This window comes from Zonotrichia leucophrys, chromosome 12, assembly GCF_028769735.1.
Source record: "Zonotrichia leucophrys gambelii isolate GWCS_2022_RI chromosome 12, RI_Zleu_2.0, whole genome shotgun sequence".
NCBI classification, from domain to species: domain Eukaryota; kingdom Metazoa; phylum Chordata; class Aves; order Passeriformes; family Passerellidae; genus Zonotrichia; species Zonotrichia leucophrys.
Window position 1 is genome coordinate 937,771 of NC_088182.1, and position 14,423 is coordinate 952,193.

The 14,423-nt window shown below is 48.5% G+C and overlaps 1 long non-coding RNA gene across 2 annotated transcripts in view; it reads right to left on the reverse strand.

Annotated features, from left to right (window-relative positions):
• Positions 1 to 455: 455 nt before the first annotated feature.
• LOC135453387 (uncharacterized) overlaps positions 456 to 14,423 on the reverse strand; it is a 42,652-nt gene continuing 28,684 nt past the window's right edge. The window contains exons 5-6 of one of the 2 annotated variants that reach the window (XR_010441853.1): positions 12,840 to 12,901; positions 11,609 to 11,721 (exon numbers count right to left, since the gene is read on the reverse strand). This is a non-coding gene — a long non-coding RNA (uncharacterized LOC135453387). Of the gene's footprint in view, positions 776 to 11,608; positions 11,722 to 12,839; positions 12,902 to 14,423 lie in introns of those variants that run through there. The other variant, XR_010441852.1, reaches the window with a different exon arrangement.

The window sequence follows — 14,423 nt, forward strand, 5'->3', positions numbered from 1 at the left end:
TCCACTGCTCCCCAATATCCCACTGCTCCCCAATATCTCAATGCTCCCAAATCCTCAATCCCACTGCTCCCTAATCCCCAGTGCTTCCCAATCCCACTGCCTCCCAATATCCCACTGCTCCCCAGCCCCAGTGGTCCCAAATCCCACTGCCCTCCAATATCCCACTGCCCCCAGGGACATCAGAGGGGGAGGCAGCAGCTCCTGGGCACTCCCTGCTGAGCAGGGCAGGACAGCCCCAAACACTCCCAAGTTTTGGTGAATTTTCAGGCAAGCAAATGTTGTAATTATTTCATCTACAACAGGGTTTTCATTTTTTTTTTTTTTTCTTTTCTTTTTTGGGGGAAAAAATAGAAATAAAAGCAGAGCTGAGTAATTTCAGAAGAATTCTGAGTTGTTTTGCTTTCCCAGGTGCAATTGCCCTCCTGGAAACACAATAAATGCATTGTGATGGAGCTACTGCCAATTGTAACACATCCAAAAGGCACTGCAAATATTAAAACACGGCGTAGGAACAGGGGCAGAGGTGTAAACCACTCCTTGTATGCACTCATTTTCCAGCACATGAACTTGCAGTGCTGGCCACGTCAGGACAGCTCAGGCCTGTGAATTATCTGATCAACAGCAAACAAGAATGGAAGCATTTTCAGTTCAGTATTTTCAGTTGGCTGGCAGAAAAGTCAAGGAACAGAGAAATAATAACGGCAGCAGTGATTCAATCAGAGGCAGCTGGGGGAGGTGGCACCAGGACAAATGTCAAGCACCCAGACAAATGGCCCTGCAGAAGGGAGAGAGCAGGAGTTATCAGAGTGCCTTTGGAAAGGCTCTGGGGTCACCCTCCTCCTCCTCCTCCTGAGGAGCTCTCGGTGCAAGAGAAAAATTACTCATGGAAGCAAAACCATGTGAGGCTGAAGCATTTGTCAAATTCATGGTCCCAGTTCTTAAGCCACGGTCACGTCGACCTTCCTGTCACTTTTACTGGGAAACAAAGAAAGGAAAAACCACAGAGCTCTGGAGCAGGCAAGGGGAGCTGCTCTGCAAATGCCCATGCCTGCAAATTCCTCTTTGCTTAGCAAAAAGATTTTTCTTGCTCCGAGTTTAAATTAATGAAAAGACAAATCTGTTCTAAGTGGCAGGGCTGAGGCAGTGCCTCCCGTGACAGAAACTGTTCATTCTGGCCCTGCAGGGTCTCTCTGAGCCCTCCCAGCATGCAGGACTCCAGATATTTCAGAAATTGTCATTGTTAGATCCCTGCCCAGGGTCAGCTGTTTGTTTTTGTGGAGTTCAGGTACTTCCCTCTTCAGAGTTATCACAGAGGATTTATTTAAGCTGCAGAAATCCCTGTGGACAAGAAATCCCAAAAGCATCAGGCATCAGGATGTGGGAAGCTGTCACTCAGATTTGCTGGCTGAATGCTTCCCAAGTGCTTTACAGCCAGGCTCTCTCAAAGCATTTGGGTCTGATACACAGCAACAGAACAGATCCCATCCTTTACCCAGGTGTGTCTGTTTGCTCCCTCACTTCACAATTTTCTTAGCTGAATTAGGCAGTGCTGCTCAATTCAGTGCTTGCTTTGTGCATTGAAAGATATCACAAAAAACCTACTGGAAAAGAGAAAACCTTCAGTGGAATGATGTTCCCAATCACTCCCAGGGTGCTGCTCCCCACCTGCCTCTCTCAGGGCAAGTCCTGCTCTGATCAAACCTGCTCTCAGGTGTGACAGACTCCTTATCAGAGCTCCACATTCCCCACAAACATTCTCACTGCCTCCCATAACAAAAGTAAAGAAGATCTTTTGTTCCAGCACAGTGCTGGGCCCTGCAGGGGCTCTGCTCAGCCCTTTCCTAAATGGTGAGTGGGGAAAAGTTGGAATCCAGTCCTGGGAAGCGTTCCCAGTGCAGGCAATGGGATTCTGCTTGAGTGAGGCCTGAAGAGCTCAGCTAATTGTCAGTAATTTTCTCCTTTCTTGTCCAGCGTGATGAAAATGCTGGAGCAGCAATCAGCCTGCTGGGAAATTACACAGTGAGGAGAAAATGGGAGATTTCCCTGTGGGTCAGGGCTGCTTTCAGGGCAGCTCCAGCCTTGCACACATTTAAAAGGGAGCTTTCTCAAATTTCTGCTCACTTGCCAGGCTGCCATCAGCCAGCACCTGCTGGATTTGCTCCCAGAGCCCTGGGATGTGATGGGATCTCATCAGCCCTGGGATCTCATCAGCCCTGGGATGTGATGGGATCTCATCAGCCCTGGGATGTGATGGGATCTCATCAGCCCTGGGATGCGATGGCTCTCAGAGCCCCAAAACACCCTCACCTGCCTGATGCTCTACTCTGGGACTCAGCTCCAGCAGTGCTGGAACTGCACCACACCCCAAAAATCCCTGGAGTCAGCCTGGAGTCAGCCTGGAATCAGTCTGGAATTAGCTAAGAATTAGCCTGCAATCAGTCTGGAATTAGCCAGGAATCAGCCCAGAATCAGCCCAGAATTACCTGGATCAGCTGGAATTAGCCTGGATCAGCCTGGGATCAGCCTGGAGCTGCCCGTGCTGCAGGGTGGCCCTGGCAGCTCTCACAGCTCCCCCACCCCACGGGCTCAGCCCATTAATTTAATTGCACACCAGGACATTCCAAGTGCTATGGGCTGATTAATTAACAGCCCTGGGATGCTGCTGCTGCTCCTTAAGCAAGCACACTGAGAATTAGTTCGGGTGCCATGGAGGCACTCGGGGGTGGCCTGGCACTGCGATGGCACCAGGGTGCCACTCACAGGTGGGAACAGCGCCCAGGCAGGAGCTGGCAAAGGCTGGGGGAGCTCTGGTGGCTCCAATTCACTCCCCCAAGGGCATGGACATTCACTCCTGGAGGGACAGGGCACAGGGAATGGCTCCAGGCCCTGGCACAGGTGCCCAGAGCAGCTGGGGCTGCCCCTGCATCCCTGGCAGTGCCCAAGGCCAGGCTGGACACTGGGGCTGGGGGCCCCTGGGACAGTGGGAGGTGTCCCTGCCATGGATGGGTGGGATGGGGTCTCTTAATGTCCCTCCCAGCCCACCCAGGGGCTCTGTGATAAATACAGATTTCAGTGAGCTTTCCCCATCACCTGCACTCGCTCTTCCCCACTGATACCAATGCCACAAAACCTTTCATAATTATTGAATTACAGCTGGAGGCTGGCTGTGCTGGGAGCAGAACAAAGCCCTGTGGGGTTTGTGGAGTTTCTCCCACCCCCTGTCCATTTCCTGAGGTGCAGCTCTGCCCTGCTCCCAGCACTAACATCACCCCAGCCCTGCTCTGCCCTGGAGCTGGGCTAATGCACATTCTGCTGGGCTTTCCACGTGCACAGATACTTATATATTTATGTAGTTAGGCATTTCTATATTTAATATTTTATATATTTATATATTTGCATTGTATGTTTATATATTTATATAAAGTATCTATCTATATAAACTTTATATTTCTATGTTATATATTTCTGATTATGTTTATATAAAACTATAAATATATATTTATATAAATATATATTCATAATAAAATTATATATATAGAAAGTATTAAAATTTATATAAAATTACATATACTTTACATATATATATATATAAAATTTTTAACAAATATTATATGTTTATATATTTCTAGAATTTTTAATATATTTTATATACCTAAATATTTCTATATTTTTATAAAAGCAGGGGAATAAAGCCTGCATCACTGAGGCTCTCTGTGCTCCCTGTGCTGTGGCTCAGCCTCCCCCAAACACCAACACCTGTACAGGAGGGCACACAAACCCTGCACACAGGAGGCAGCAGCCCAGGCCCACAGGGCACAGAGATAAAACCCCAATAAAAGCAGCCAGGAGCACTGGGAAAACTCAGCTGCCAGCTCTGATCCTTTCTGTTCTCCTGCAGCACGTCCTGGGCTTCATGTGCAATCAGCTTCTCCTTCCAATTGAACACACAACGCTGGGTAACTCACTGAGTAAATCCCCACGCTGTCCTCTGGGAATAACGACTGTGCTGCAGCATCCCCAGGCTCCAAACCCTCAGCCCAGAACCCAGCTCCCCAGAGCAGCCCCAGGCAATGAAATCCAATGTACTCCCTTCCCCACCCTGCAATGGCTTTGGGAGCACACCATTTTTCTTTTTGAAGGATTTCCCCTCTGCTGACAAGTAAATAAATGTGTAACTTTCCGCTCCTTTTAGCGCCCAAAAGAAAAGGAAGGAAGAGAAAGGAAGGGGGAAAGGACCTGCAACAGGTTTGCTGAATATTGGTTATTCATTTTCTGGAGCACAACAGGGACACTTTATAAACTAATCCAGCTTTACACGGCACAGTGCTGCCTTCACTTCTGTGTTATTGGATAATTTGTCAGTTCTGGCACTTTGGCAAGTAATCAAGTAAGGAACAACTACCAGAAGCAGAAGGAAATTATTGAATCTGGTTCCTCTTCCTCCTCCTTCTTGTATTCTAAACATAAGCTGATTTTAAACAAAACAGTCGTGGCAGAAACAAAACAACCTTTAGGATTTATGAAAGACACAGCACTAAAATAAGCTGCTTGTGTTTGAGGGGGTTTGGATTTTGCTTTTCCCCCCTCCTTGCTGCCCAGATAGATCACTTTCCATTAAATGCTGTGAGCTGAACATGGAAAATCTCACTCCCTGCCCAGGTAAAGCTTCACTTTGCATAACTGGTAGCTGGGAGGGGAAGGAACATCGCAGTGACTGGGGCTCAGCTCTGAGCAGGGCAGGGCTGCAGCTGCTGCCAGGGATCCTCCTGAGCCCAGAGCTAAAAGCACATTCCAATTAACCCCACAGCCCTGCCTTGGCTCCCTGCAGCTCCATCTGATGGGACACAGGGAGACACTTCCAGGGCAGAGCTGCAGGAGGGAGCTGCTGGTTGTGTGGTGGCTGCTCCAGGGAATCCCATCCTGCAGAAAGGCCTGAGAGCTTCAGAGCATCCCTGGGGCACTGGGAGCTGCTGCTGCACCCGGGGCTTCCTGAGCCAGGCCCAATTCTGCACATGCACCAGAGGGGAGAACAAACAGCCCTGCAGGAAGCATGGGCACTAATTAGCAACGGAGTCATCCACAGTCCCTGCCACAGCACCTGGATTTGTGCTGGAAATGAAGGGGTCACTCATGGGCTGCAGACCTTTCAAATGATCCTGACAGATTAGGGGCTGGCTGCACGAGACCAAGAAACCATCAAATAACAAAAGTTTCTGCATCAGGTGCTGGTTTCATGGCTCACCTGTGTTGTAATCTTCGCTACAGTGTTGTTCTTGCCTCTCTGCTGGGGCTCTTCTCCATTCTCTGCAGCACAGTCCTTTCTATCTTCTCAGGGGCTCCTCTTGGGCTCTCAACCCACCCCCTATTTATTTCAGTTACCTTCACGAGCTACAGCTGCTGCCCAACTAAGGACCCTGCAGCTGCAGCTCGTTTGGAGCAACTCAGACCCACACAGGTCTTACAATACAACATATATTCAGGCCCCCACATTTCCCCCCTTTTCTTTTAACAACTTATACAATGACAATATACATACAGTCCCAGCTCTCAGGCTGCCACAGCTCTCGGCTGTCTTTAGATGTTCCAAGGCTCTTTTCCTTAAAGGCCATATTCTTACAGCTTTCTGCTGCTACAGCTCCTTAATTCAAAGGCCATATTATAATCCAAAGTCCCAGCTCTCTGGCTGCCACAGCTCTCGGCTGTCCAGGGGATTCCATACCTTCTTTCGAAGAGTGGCTGCATGTTCTTCATCACGTCGGGGTCACCAGTTGTTGTAATCTTCGCTACAGTGTTGTTCTTGCCTCTCTGCTGGGGCTCTTCTCCATTCTCTGCAGCACAGTCCTTTCTATCTTCTCAGGGGCTCCTCTTGGGCTCTCAACCCACCCTTATTTATTTCAGTTACCTTCACAAGTTACAGCTGCTGCCCAACTAAGGACCCTGCAGCTGTGGCTCGTTTGGAGCAACTCAGACCCACACAGGTCTTACAATACAACATATATTCAGGCCCCCACACACCTGCAACTCCCCGTGTCGCCACCAACAAAGAAAACCAGAAAATCAGAAAATCCAGAACAGGGACTTTGGATGTGGAATTCTCTTACTGCAGGTCCTCAGAAGGAAAGAAATCACCATCCCAAATGAATGGGATGGACAAAGAAACACAGATGTGTTTCCTTCTTTGCTGGGAGAGTAAAAAATGAACACATCTCACACTGACCCCAGATTTCTCCCTGTGCCCACCACGTGGGGATGGACAACTTTATGAACAAGAAGGTGAAAAGGAAAAAAAGACTTTACAAGCCAGACTGCAGAGTGTGTTACCCTAAACCCACATGGATACCACCTTGAGGACCTGGGCAGTGACTGTGGTGGTGCTGGGCTGCACCTGGGCATCTCAGAGGTCTTTTCCCTAAGTGATTCTATCACTCTGCTCCTTTCCAGCACTGGGAAAGGCATCAGTGCCCCACAGGGATGAATGGAGCGGCAAGGACAGGGGGGATCTGTGACCTGCATCCATCCATCCACCCCTGCATCCATCCATCCATCACCCACCCTGCATCCTCCTCTGTCCATCCATCCTATCCGTCCATCCATCCCATAGCTCCCACACACTCTGTGCTTTGCTCTGCTGGACTCTGCTCAGGCAATTCTGCCTTTTACTGTTTTCCTGCATGACAACGATCCCACCTCTGCCACTAATTAAAACCCTTCTTTGCCTGACAGTCCATTTGAATAATTGGATAATGGGTCTGATTGAAGCATTTCTGAGAGCAGCACCCCAAGTGCATAAACCACAACAGCTGTGTCCAGGCTGCACAAACACAGGGTCCAGGCCTGCCTGGCCATTGAAGGCTCCAGCCCAGGCCCTGGGGCTGTGCAGGGCCAGTCCCACACCCAGCTCCAGTTTAGGGCATCATCTCCCCCAGGCTGGCACCTGTGCCCGAGCCAGCTCCTCAGAGCTGTGCCCAGGAGTGCCAAGGTGACCCTGAGCCATGGGGAAGTGAAAATGGAGTTGGATCATTGCTGCCAGAAACCTGACTCTGCTCTGACAACTCAGTAATAGAATTGTGCAGGGATGATGACAGCATTTCTTGTGTTCCCAGGGTAGGGAAAGTGTGCTGGGGAGAGTGCAGCTACTGCAGCAAGGCAGAAATTGCCACTTCTTATCTGAACCTTCCAAAAACATCTTCTAATCCCCTAGTCTGTTATCATTTCAATTTTTACATTTATTTTAGTTTGACTAGAATACTAAAAAACCCAAAATGCCCCACAAACTTCCAAATATCCTACTGGGATAATTTTCATAGCCAGACAAGAGAGAGGAAACATTGCCTGAGTCTCTCTGACAAGCCTGAGCATCCACAACAAACAAACTGTCAAAATACCAGCAGAGCTCGCCAGGTTGGGGAGAACCAGTCCCCTTGGGGAGAAATTCCTGTGGAAAACCCTGCAGAGCCAGTCCCAGACCCAAAATTCTCCATTAGGGCATGGTTACCTGCAGGGCAGAGGGTCCCAGCTCAGCCTGCTCAGTTCCAGGGTCCCCAAGCCCTGGAGGTGACAGAGCTGTCCCCACTCTGCCATTCCAGGCTCCTTCCAGCCCCATTCCCAATTTCCCCCTGGAGCTGCTGCCCCACATGGTTTGTGCTTGGGGAAATACAGAATTGGCACCAGGGAAGCCCAGCGTGCCCTGGAGCTCCTGGCCAGGCTGTGCCCCCTAAAGCTGCCCATGAAGCTGCAGACCAGCTGTGGTAATGGCAACAAAATGCTTTAATTTTACATTGTGGAAGAGGGGTAGGAAAAAAGGGAGGATTTCCAGCACTGCAGCAAAAACTACACTCTATTCTGATGGAGTTAATTTGAATATGGAATTCAGGACAGAAACCACTCCTGGCACTCTCCTGCTGGGGCTGGGCTGCAGTGGGGCAACAGCAATGAGATATTGAGACCTTCTCAGGTTTGAGGACAGAGAAAAACTCAGCAAATCATTATCAAGCCCAAGCAGAGCCACCTAAACTTCAAGGCAATGCTGGTGCTACCAACACCAAACTTCAATTCCTCTCCTAAAAAAACCCTGAGCACAAATGCTATCCCTCAAACTTTTAATAGAGCAGGAGAAGAAAGTGGACTTTGCTGTCCTTGTGTCACCACCTTTGTGAGAGCTGACAAGTGCCTGAGGGAAAGATCTGGGCTCCTCTGTTCTTCCCTCCTCTTTCATCCTTACTTCTTTTTCTTTTTTCTATTTTTTTTTTAATTTTTGTTCTGTGTCTCCTGCCTTTGTGGCAGGCACAGGCTGCTCCTGCTGGAGCCTTCAGCAGTGCCCTGAGCAGCCAGGGAGGGCAGCGAGGCCACCTGGGCCCAGCCCAGGGATGGAGAACACCCAGAGCCCTCCCTGGCCCCTCCAGCCCCTGTTTGTTCAGCCGCCCCAGCCCAGGTGATTTCCTCTGCTCAGAGAGAGCCTCAGAGCCCTGATTAGTGCCAGTCCTACCCCAAGGCAGCTCCTGCTGCAAATCCTACAGGCAAGGATGCTGCTGAAGTTAATTCCCTACAGTCTGCAAGAACTTCACCTGTTTCCTATTATTTTTCCATATTTATAAAATTTTACAGGTATTTTCCAGCAGAGCAACTGCAGCCACATCCACCCCCACCCCTGAGAAAGCACTGCCAGCCATTTCCTGGCAGTGCCCCTCTGTCAGCTGTGGTTACTCTGGGAAAACACGTGGGCAGAGCAGCTGTGGCTCTGCAAAGCCATTTCCTGGTGGCTGCAGGAGCCCACAAGGGTTTTATAGCCGCCCACTCGGCCTCATCCCGCTTGTTCCAGCCCATCAATCTGCTCTCAGCTTCCTCAGGAGCCCCTGGCTCCTCTGCTGGGACAGACCCAAGGCAGAGCTTTGGCTTCTCTGGGCTGGGCTGGGCTTCAGGAGGGGCAGGGATGTCTGTCTGTCTGTCTGTCTGTCCTACCTGCAGCAGGGATGCTCGGGGAGGAGGGATGGAAAAGGGACAAACATCAGGGATGGAAAGGGACAAACATCTGGGGTGGGAAGGAACAAACATATGGGGTGGAAAAGGAAGAAACATCGGGGTGGAAAAGGGACAGACATCAGGGTGGAAAGGGACAAACATCAGGGGTGGAAAGGGACAGACATCAGGGGTGTTAAAGGGACAAACATCTGGGGTGGGAAAGGACAAACATCAGGGGTGTTAAAGGACAAACATAGGGGTGGAAAAGGACAAACATCAGGGGTGGAAAGGGACAAACATCAGGGGTGGAAAGGGACAAACATCTGGGGTGGAAAGGGACAAACATCAGGGGTGGAAAAGGACAAACATCCTTCCCCCACAAACAAACAGCCCTGAGAGCCCTCGTGCAGGAGTTCAGCTGCAGGATAAATGGATGAGTGTCTTTTATCTCTCTTTGCTCTCTGGAGTTTCACTTCAACGCAAAATAAACCCAAACAAAACAATGGTGTATGAGCACAATTTAAATGTGTTAAGTTGGAGGAGTGGAATAATCAAAATCCTTCACTTTGTTTGATGCTACAGCAGCGACAGAACTGTAACCCAATAAAGTTAATTCATAGCTCGAGCTGTGCACTATCCTACCCTTAAAAACCTCAATAAACCAAAAAACCCAAAGTTGTTTGTGCATGTAAAAACTATCCATTAACATCAATATTTTAACAAACATAAACGTAACCTTGATCTTAAAACTTTGATTCCAGTTGCAGCTCCAGCTCTGTAACCATAGAAATAATCCAATCCCCTCCTACTAAATCGTTGTTTGTCCTTGATTGTTGTTTTTCTTAATTGAAATACTTGAGCCACTTGGAAGCAAATTGCATTGCAGCACAATATATTGCAGAAAGTTGCCTCATTTTGTAACCTGCTGGTACACCATGTCCTACATTCCCCAGTTTTCTGGGAAGCTCCTTAAAGGCATCTTTAATTTTTAACAGCTCCCTGGAAATGTGAAAAGGAAGGAAAGGTAGGTCATCATTTTGGGCTTCCCTTTTTTGGCAGAGCTCTTTGAACTCCTCAGCTGTGGTGGGGTCTGAAGGGTCCCTGAGAGCTGCACTCTCCTCTCAGCAGCTTTCAGAGCAGCCAGGCTGGGCAAGGAGGTCAGTCAGTCAGTCAAGGAGGTATTTGAGCATTTTCCTGGGGACAGGAACCTGTGACACCAACCTGTGACACCTGTCCATCCTGGGGACAGGAACCTGTGACACCTGTCCATTGTGTGGCAGGAACTGTGACCTGTCCTGGGGACAGGAACCTGTGACACCTGCATGTCCTCTGACAGGAACCTGTGACACCTGTCCATTGTGGTGGCAGTGTACTGTGATACCTATTTGTCCTGGGGACAGTGACCTGTGACACCTGTCCATTGTGGTGGCAGTGTACTGTGTACCTGTTTGTCCTGGGGACAGTGACCTGTGACACTGCAGCCGTCTGTGCAGGGCTGCCCCCAGCCCCAGCTCCCCTTGCAGCTCCCAGAACCCTCCTGCTGCTGGAAGCTGCTCAATTCTGCCTTCAGAGGCTCTGGGGTTTCACACAGCTCCATCCCAGATTTGGGTTTTCCCACAGCTCCATCCCAGGGCTCAATCCCATTTCCCAGGGCAGAAACTCCTCTGAGGGGAGGATTCCCTGTCCCAGGTGCCTCTCCTGGGCTGGACCATGAATGTGATCCTTCCCTGGGGTGCAGAGGATCTGCTCTGTCTGTGTGGACGCCCCAGAGCAAAGCCCCAGCCTGAGGTGATGATGTGCAGGACAGACAGACAGCTGGGAGGGTGTGCAGGACAGACAGATAGCTGGGAGGTGTTCCCTGTTCCCAACACATCCCCAGTTCCCAGAGACTGAGGGGCCTGGGGCAAACCCAGCCATGGCAGGGCAGGAACAGGAGTGGGGAAACCAAAGGAGAGCCCTGCCAGCATGAACCACATCTGAGATCCAAACCCCACCTGAGATCCAAACCAAACCACTCCGGAGATCCAACCCACACCTCACCTCAGAGATCCAAACCCCACCTCAGCTCCAAATCCACACCTGAGATCCAAAGCACACCTCAGAGATCCAAACCAAACCACACCTGAGATCCAAACCCCACCTGAGCTCCTCGGCAGCTGCTCCACCTCTCCACCCACCCCAGCTGCCCACCTGGGCTGCAGATATTTGCGTTAATGGCTTCAGCATGCTGACATTTCAGCAGCACGGAATGGGCTGCACCCTCAGCCCCTCCTGAGCAATGCACCTGACACCAGCTGTGAGAAGAACACGATGCTTTCAGAGGGAAATGGTTGTTGAAATTCATAGCAGATACGACATTTTCTGGTTTTTCTCTCTGCAAGGGTGAAAATCTCCTGGCCATACACGAAACAAAGCAGCCTTTCCCTGCTCTTCCTGAGGCAATGAAAATCTCTTTATTCTCTTCTCTTTCTCCTCTGATTAAAGCCCACTATAAAAAGACTTCTTAGTGTGCACCACTAAATTCAAAATGAGAGCAACAAATAGGTAAAATTTTTATACACGTTGAAATATTTAAAATAATTTAAATACAGTGAGTCTGAAATTCAACATTTAACAAGCTTTTCATGTATTTAACAAGCAATGAGGGGAGTTTTATATCAAAGTAACCATTTCCAGCAGAGGAATCTCCAGCTGTTGAATGAGAAGTGTCTCAGCAAGACTTGTTTGAATATTCAAAGTGATCTGCAGAAGATCCCAGTATCACTAGAGATGATACATGAATATCAGTGGATAATATGAGGTAATTACAGGGATTATCCCACCCCTGGGACAAAAAAAAAGGGAATTTCAAGCACTCTTTAATCTCCCTGGGACAGGATGAACCTGATGATAACCATATTTTGTTCAAAAGAATTGCTTGTACTAATTAAAGATGAAGGTGGCAGTTCAGAATCTATTCCTGACTGTCATTTCAGGTGTCACATCAATCTATTCCACTGAGAAAATAACAATCCAAGTGCTCCCTCAGTCCCAGCAAGCCAATCTTTTTTTTTTTTTTTTTGTCTAATTGCATCCATCACATTTCAAGAGCTCCAAGGCCAGGTTGGATGGGGGTCGGGACAGTGGGAGGTGTCCCTGCCAAGGACTGGATGGTCCTTAATGCCCCTTTCTACCCAAACCAGCCTGGAATTGTGGGATTCTATCTGTAAAGTTTGAAAGAAACCACCAAATAAGCCCCAAATCCATTTGCACTGGATTAAAACAGTTCTTTTTGTTAGCACAGACAGCTGGAATAAATATGGACAGCCACAGAAGTTGTGTGGGACAGAAAAACCTAGTTCTTATTTGAGTGAAATAATAATAATAATGGATTTGATTACCAGTAGTGTATGAGCAATCCTTTTCCCTCCTCGAGTTCCCTGCCTCATGTAAAAATGATTAAAAGTATGATTTACTAGGCAGTCTGTGGATTTAACTACCATTACCAAATGGCAGCCATGGTTTATGAGCAGTTAAAATGCAAATATTTGTTATCCCATCTCACTGCTGGGCTCAGTTTTGCTGCACAGAGTCATCATTAAGCTGCAGTACAATGTTTGTATATCTTAGTTAGCAAAAACCCCAAAATAACAAAAACCAAACACCAACCCCTCATTTATTCAACTTTCCTACATTTATATTCATGTTTGAATTTAAAATTCGCTTTCCATGAATATTCTTTATTACCTGTCTCCACAAAGGTTCTGCCTGATAAATTAATTGGCTTTGAAGAAAACAAATTCAAAGTAAGAGAAAAAGCAAACTCCACTTTGGTTTTTCCTTTTCCCCACTCTCACCCCTGAGGCCCCTCACCTCTGACAGGGATATTTTATATTTTATACCTTCCAGTCTGCCTGGGGATGTGCTGGTTTCCTGAGGTGGAGAGGGAAAACATCCTGAGGAGCTGAACACCAGAATAGGGCAATTAAATGATTTTATGTCCTAATTCTGACACAATAACACAACAGTTATCAGCTAACATGATCTTTAAAGCTGCTTGATCCTTAAAGCTGCTTGTAAAGCTTTTATTGAGCAGAATAAATCACCCCAAACCCAGCCACTCCTTGTGCAGGCATTGGGAGCATCCGTGAGATCAATCAGCAACAATTTTATCCATAACCCCGAGCAGACATTCCCAATTTTTGGCTTTAAAAAATTAACTCCTAGAAGAGAGTTCAAATGTTTCTTGTGAATTGGTGCAAACTGCACCTGCAGAGGCGCAGGAGAGGATTCCCTGGGAGAGGGGCAGGGTTCCCTGGCAGGGCAGCTCAGCTCTGCCAGGGCAGGGGGCACAGAGGGCAGGGCACGTCCTAGGAATGCCAAAATATGGCTGGGACACGTCCTAGGAATGCCAAAATATGGCTGGGACACTTCCTAGGAATGCCAAAATATGGCTAATCTCTTCTCATTTGACTCTAAATATTCCCACTTCCTAGGAATGCCAAAATATGGCTGGGACACTTCCTAGGAATGCCAAAATATGGCAAATATTTTCTCCTTTGGCTCTAAGTATTCCCATGTCCTAGGAATGCCAAAATATGGCTGGAACATGTCCTAGGAATGCCAAAATATGGCCAATCTCTTCTCATTTGGCTCTAAGTATCCCCAGCTTTGGCAGGAATGTATTTCAGTCCCAAACAATGTGTCGTGCCAATCCCAGCCACAAAGGCAAGACATGAAATCCTCCATTCCATCACCTCTAATGCACATAAATTTTATCATTCTGACCTTGGCACACCCTGTGTGGACAGGAGCATCCACCACAGCCAGCCCAAAGCATAACCCATCACATCCCACTAGTGCAGACTGCTTCCAGGGTAAAAACTGTGCCATCATAAAATGTGCATTCAAAATCCAGAGGGGGGAAAAGAGGAAATGAAAATATTTATCAGGTAACCAAAGTGCACAACATTTGCTCAATAAACTGCATGCCTTGTTGTTCCAAAGACAGCTCATCTCTCACCTGCAGATCTGAGCTACCCTGCCCTTAAAAGCACCTGCTAGCCTTGCCCTTGGGGGGTGAGAGGATACAGTTCCTTTTCCACTCAGTATTTTTAAATAATAGGGGCTCCCCACACCCCCAGCAAGCTGGGACAGTGAGAGGTTTACAGGGAAACCCCTGGGATGGCAGGGGCTCCAGCAGAGTCCCTGAGTGTCCCCAGGACAGGAACTGTTCCTGTCCCAGCACCTGGAGCTGTGTCTGCAGGAGCCCAGGTAAATAAAAACCTTAAACCAGGGAAGGGAACGGGGCACAGATGTTCCAAAGCACGTCTGGAGGGAACAACACTTGTCAGGGGCTGGCAGAAATGGAACAAAACCCCTCTGAGGCCTGAAAGGCAGGAAAAACAAACGGGAGAAGGAGGAGAAGGTTTCCTGTCCCTGCTCCTTGTGAGAGCTGCCTGGCATGGGCAGGACGGGGCTGGCAC